The following is a 6,498-nucleotide window of genomic DNA, read 5'->3' as shown; positions in this document are numbered from 1 at the left end:
CCACGGCTTTTAGTGCCTGAGCGGGAGAGAGGAGTTCAGCGTGAGGACATCAGCTCGCTGACAATGACTGCAAAGGGATTCATCTTAGGGACAGTGATGCAGACTCAGACTGGGAGATTCAGTGACTCAGTGTTTTCTGCCAGTAAATAGTTAATGGTTTTGTTGCATCGGTAACTAACTGCAGGTGATTTGACCCTGGCAATTCTAACTTTGTGGATTGTTGGGGTATTTTTCACAACTGACCAGCACCAGCAAGCAGCTGTTTTCAGGCAGAAAACGCTTCCAAACCCATTTCGCCCGTATAGCAGATAAAGTTAGTGGCCGAGACAAGTGGCAAGCGTGGAGCGTCTGCAGCCCGGGCGCCAGATACTTCCAGATAGTTCCAGGAGCTGGTGGAGACAAACACAAAAAACAGCAAAGGGGAACGAGATAACAAAACTATGACTTCATTTTCTCAGCTGCCGCCTGACAAACTGACTGGTGAAGAAGAACCTGAGCGGCGTCTCCCATCGCAGCTGCAAAGCAGGAGTAGACCAGTGTGGGTGTAAATAGCTGAAAGGAGAGGATTTAGCTAAAGTCAAAGTACCTCGAAGGGAGAAGTGCTTCACTGTCAGCTTCCTTGGCTCTTTGTTCCTTTGTATGCCACAGGCACAAACACCTACTTGATAAGAGTGCAATAAACGCCACACTCCCAGCGCGTCGGGGTGGCAGGTGTAAAGAGGAGGAAGCATCTGAAGCCGTAAACTTGAAAGGCCCTTCCTGTTTTGTGTTGTGAGAGGAGTAAGAAGAGTTAACTAGGTGGCTGGTGGCTGTCGGTGATGAAGGGAGTTCGGGAAGCAGGAAGAGGCGGGAGGGGGCGCGGGCTGATACTTCTCTGGAAAATCTATCGGTCTAGTTGGAAAAACAGGTCCAAAAAAAGAGAAGCGCAGGGAAGTTTAGGGGTGAGGGGAACCGGAGCTGTGGCCTGTGGATGAACCCATCGGGGACTTTGCTTGGTGGGGTCATTCCAAGTTCAGGTCTTTCCCTCGCTGACTCTGCGAGAGTGGAGGAGCTGTCCGTGGCTAAAGGGGCCTGCTCTTGACGGTCTCCAGCCCCTGCTGGGAGCCCCAGGGGCCCTGTAACACAAACCCGTTTCCAGCAGGAGTTCTGTGGGATGTGTGGGGAACGGGGGCATGCCCTGGGTAAACGGAGGTCATTGTGGGGCTGGGGGCGGGGGCGGGGGGTAAGTAGAACCACCTTCACCAATAAATATTTCCCTGACAGTCAGATGTTGGCTTGTTTTCCGAGCGCTCGTCCCCGTGTGTCTTTGTGGAGGCTCGTGTTACTATTCTCACTGGACGCAGAGGCAGCTCTGCGATGTGAAAACTGAACTGTGCAGTCGCACAGACAAAACACGCCGCGAGGGAAAGTGAAATCAAGTCATATAAGAAAACATGAAGCCAGTTTATTTTTCTACCTCTGTAAGTGTACCATAAAAAGTCCTTTATCGCTCATTCAGCTTCAGCTTCAGGACCTTTTTTTTGCCTTTAAATAACACAGCTAGTAGGTGGACGTCTTAACCCTTCACACGGCGCAGAAATCTGTGGGCTTTTAAAAAAAAGCCTTTTGAAAAAGACAAATGAGAGACAATCTATCATCCGACACTCACAGACCAAACAGTAAGTCAGGGGTGGCCAACTAATCAGGCAGTTTGCACAGGCAGCACAGCAGGGGGCCTTTGAATGGCTAAGTGGTCCCTCCCATAATGTCAAGAGTAAAGCCTGTAGCAGGGGTTAGGCAGAGGTTGGCAGGGAGTTAATGAGATGACTGGTGGGGTGATCAGCACTGAGCGCTTTCAAGACCTGTGACACGGCACAAGACACAAATTGATAGAGACGGAATACTTTCTAGATTTATGAAGTGTTTGTTTATTGCGCGTCCCATCAGGTGGCCGCGGGGACGAAGGCCTGTGCCTGCAGCCTCGCAGCTCCCCGTCCAGCGCCGCTTTGGTCCCAGAGCGATTCACGCGCCGACTCCACTTTCGATATTTGTAAATGACAGGGTTTAAAAAACAAGCCAGGAATAGTAAGTCATAGGTCAGTACTGGTACAGTACTGAAATACACACTGAATCATCATATTTCCTGGGCTACATGACCAAAATCACTGAGGGCTATGTTGAAATTGCCCATGACTCACTGACGGAGGAAAAAACAGTGTAACGCTATCCAGAGCAGATCAAGTCAACACGCAGACTTCTGCTCTTTGCTAGCACAGGAATAACAACCACAGCCGCTCACTCCCACACATTAATAAAGTAAATTGTACTTGCATTTGTGTTGATAAGATTGAATGAAAACATCCTCTTATTTGCAGAAGTGCACCGGTTGTTTCTCACTTTTCATCAAAAGGCCTCAAACACGTCAGATTTTTCTCCTCGCAGCTCAGATGGCCGTGCTGATTAATAATGCATCGCGTCTGCATGTCTTTGCGGTAGAAATAACTTTCTGTTCCATTATGTTCTGCACCACATTATCCTTGGCCCTGTGCCCCACATAGGAACGCTGAGGTGCTGGCTGCAACCACAGCCAGCACCTGGTGCCAGTGACAGCAGAATACTGACATGCAGCATTTCAACAGTAAATTCTGCGTCCTCACATCGTCGTTATGCAAGGAGCACATAGGGTACATTTGAAAAATGCTCTTTTACAAGAAATATTTGCTCAGCAATCTTTAATGTTCTTAAAATTCTCAAGATTACATCTGAACTGCTTGAAAGTGCCTCCTTTGTGTCAGGGAACATTTTGTTATCCACCGAGGAGCCTGATAAGGATGTTAGTGTCTGCTGTTTAAAGACATTGTGTCTCCATTGACAGGTCTGTGGGACTCGACTCTTCAAGATGCCAGAAGGCGCTTTCAGACTTAGTGACGACAGCGCGATAGAACCAGAGCGAAGCGAGAGGAAAAACACAGCGCAGGGAGAAGCTCGGAGCCTTGGAGCAGAGGGAGGGCCGAGCGGGGAGGTGAAGGAGGGTGCAGGGGGAACAGAGGGGGGAGGGGGGGGCTGTGCGTGAGGAGAGGACCTCCCCGTGAACTGTGCAGTCGCGAGCCGGGTCATTGGGGCGAGGTTGTCAGAGCGTGCCTGAAACAGTACACCCTGGGGTTCAGCCAGAGTTCACACACTCAGTGTGCGAGATCCATGTCCCTCCGTCAGCGCTGCTGCCGTGCACGCGGGCCCGGGACGCCGGCGCCGTCGCAGCCGGTGGAGCTCAGGGCGGAGACGCTCGGCGACAGCGTCCGCAGCCAGAAAGGACGCGGGCGACAGCGGCAGCAACGCGCTGGTGGAGATTTCCTTTAATTCCAGTCAGTGAGGTTTAAATAGGAGAGGCCACTAAGCCAGAATCCCCTCTGTGTGAGTGAGCTCTTTGTGGGAAAGCTGTCTGCTTTACTCTCATTGAAGACTGGTTGGCCCATTGTCAAACCCAGAGCTTGACCTGGTGTTGAACCCAATTGTCAAACTTGCAGTATAGTGTGGGACCTTGGGGGGAGGAGAGGCAGCAGAGTGAGCTGCAGCCGGCTGGCGGAGGTGAGTGTTCGTCGTCTCCCGCTCGCTCGTCCCCGACAGAACAGAGAGCAGGCTTTTAAAGGGCGCTCATTGGGCCACCGCTGCTCTAATGTGCGTTCTCACAGCTCGGCGCAGGCTCCCGCTCATGTGGTGACCAGCCCGGCCTCTTTCCCAATTCTCACGGTGGGGATAACTCAGTCTTGTGTGTCACATGAGGCTTTGACAGACAGGCCCAGCTGTGGCAGGCAGGCGCCAGAGCACCACGCCCTCCGAGTCCAAGTCAGACGAGGCCCAAACCCAGAACAATTCACTCTTTGTGGATCTACTGGAAATCATCAACTGCATCCAAATGACCGTAAGCTGTAGATACAAGCCAGATGTTGGAATTCCTCGGCTCAGTTCAACCTCAGTCCAGTCTGGCTCATCCGAGTTCTGGTGGTTCTGCTAAATGAAACCCGGCGCCGGCGGACAGCCGACGCCGGCTTCAGCCCGTCCATCTGCCGAACACCGTGCGACAGAACTGTCTAATTGAGTAACTGTGCATAATCGCACGGCTTCGACTCGTGGTTTTGTGGCGATTAAAAACAGGCTGCGATCGTTTTGATGAAATGTTTTATAAGGTTCCAAACCCGGTCGCGTCTCATGAGGGCAGCTGTGCCGCACATGACTGGTGACGTTGGGGAGCAGCAGACCTGCTCAAACGGACACTTTGCGCTGCTTCTTTGTGGGGTTCCGACGCCTGTGGACCGGCGGGTTCAAAGGCCATGGACCGGCGGTTCCGGCGGTTCCGGCAGCTGTGGACCGCCGGTTCCGAGGCCTGTGGACCGGCTGGTTCAAAGGCCATAGACCGTTGGTTCCGACGGCCGTGGACAGGCGGGTCGGCGGCGCCGGGCCACCACCAGGTCCGGTTCTCCTTCAGCCTCGGCCCACGGTCTTGCAGCACCCTAACAGGAGGCCGGCGCCCCCTCGCAGGCTAATTACGGCAGCCCGTGCGACCGCCCCCGGCATTCCCAGCCGACCTTTGACCTCCGAGGTGCTGAGCGGGTAATTACTCTTCTTAGCTTCTGTGTGGAGCGTACGAGTCCGCTGCCTCCGGCTTCGGGCGCTCGCAGCTCTTGGACGACACACTGTACAAACACAGAGCTGCAGGTTCAGCCGGGTGTCGTGTGTAGGAGGTTCTGGCCTCGCGTTCACCTGGACTTTCCTTTTACAGTGTAACCGCAGCAGAGGAGGATCAGAACCGGGGCCCATTGGTGACTCTGGGCCGTAGCTGCCACGCAGCCGGGACCGGGGACGACGTCCTCCTGAGCGTTTGAGCCTGTTTGTGGTAACTGAGCCTCGCGCCGGCCGGAGCGTTGCGGGCGCCCGCTCCAGCGCCGCTCGATAACCCACATCCTCTCATCAAACCCAGTAACAGCTCTCCAGAGGGATGCTTTCATCCTGACGCACGCTTCGTGTTTGGTCTGTTTCCATTTAGCTGAGTTCAGGTGTAGTTCACGGAGGCTCCGCTCACGTGACTTCCACGCAGGCTTTGGGCCCGGGAGGCCTTTGTTTGTGTAATATAGCGCCGTGATGGATCGAGGGCGACGTCTGTGCCAAGAGAACTCTCAACGAGCATCTAAACTGTCAGCTGTTTTACATGAGCCAAGAAAATCTGCTCCATATCTATGTCTATTTTTATTCCTGTCAGTCTTATCAGTGCTGCTGCGGTTCACTAAGAGTCTGTGACCCGCTCAGCTCCCGTCTCCCTCGCGCTGCATAACCTTATCTGCCGCTGCTCAGACGAGGGCGCTGGGAGGACGGTGCCCTCCATCCGACCCACAGCGCGTTCACCTTGAGCCGGGCCCGGGTTCACTGGCGCGGCGACGCCGTTGCGTAATGGACTGTGATACATAAACCTGGCTGACGCGCTCCATCTGGGATCTCAGCAGAGCTCTCCTGACGTGATGCCTGGTGGGCTTTATAAATACCCGAGCCCGGCCGCGCAGCGTGAACTGTGTTTCACCCTCCCACACCCTTCCCCTTTGAGCGCTCGCCTCCTGCTCGCAGTGAAAGGCAGGCTTTGCTGCGCTTTGTTTGTCCCTCCGCGCTCACCTCCCACTTTCTCCCTGTTAACTGTCAGTGCTCAATAGCAGAACACTGGAAACCACATGTGAAACAGAACGCTCTTTCCTTCACATTGTGAGCGAATGACCCAGAGGGAATTTCTTTTATTTCTGGAGAAGATCAGAAGTGAAATTGCGACTTGTCTCCTTTTGAAACCTGTGGTGACCGCGTTACACAAGCGCTGAACCCTGAACCCTGAACGCTGAACTCTTCATCCCAGAGCTGCAAACCGTTACTATTTTAAACGCATTACTGCAAGTGAGTCACTTTTCCAAGGATCCCACTGAGAGTCGTATCTGCCGGCACAGACTTAATGAACAACAGGTTAAAGAGCCACGAGCGTGTTCTCTGTGCAGGACTGAACTCCCCTCCGATGAGGTCACCGTACAGATACTGGGCTCGCTGTGATAAATCGAACGCATGGAAAGTTCTGCCCGAGCGTCGACCTTGCGCGTGGAGGTGTCCCTCCTCCCGCCTGATGCATATGTATGAGCCACCTGCCAAGGCTTCGGCCTCTGCGCCACCGGCTGTGCAGGAACAAGCACAAATAAACTATCGCTCGCCGATCTTCGCCCTGTTTCCTGCCTGTGTTTAAGCAGAGCGATAGCAGTATCGGACACGACTCGGCACGTTGGCGCCGGTGACTGCTGCGTCCGCGGGCTGCAGCCGCCCTCCATTCATCTGCCGGGCCCGTTTGCCGGCGTGTGTTTCTGAGGGCTGACGCTCTCCGCTGCCTGCTGCTCCCCGACCTTTAACACCACTGTGTATAATAAGTCTTGGGCTGTGACAGGTCGACGGAGGCGTCGCGGCCGGCCCCCTGCAGTGGGTCGGGCCGGGCCGTTTTAATCA

This window comes from Betta splendens, chromosome 5, assembly GCF_900634795.4.
Source record: "Betta splendens chromosome 5, fBetSpl5.4, whole genome shotgun sequence".
Taxonomy (NCBI): Eukaryota; Metazoa; Chordata; class Actinopteri; order Anabantiformes; family Osphronemidae; genus Betta; species Betta splendens.
The sequence above is the reverse complement of the archived record's forward strand: the minus strand, read 5'-3'. Positions refer to the sequence as shown.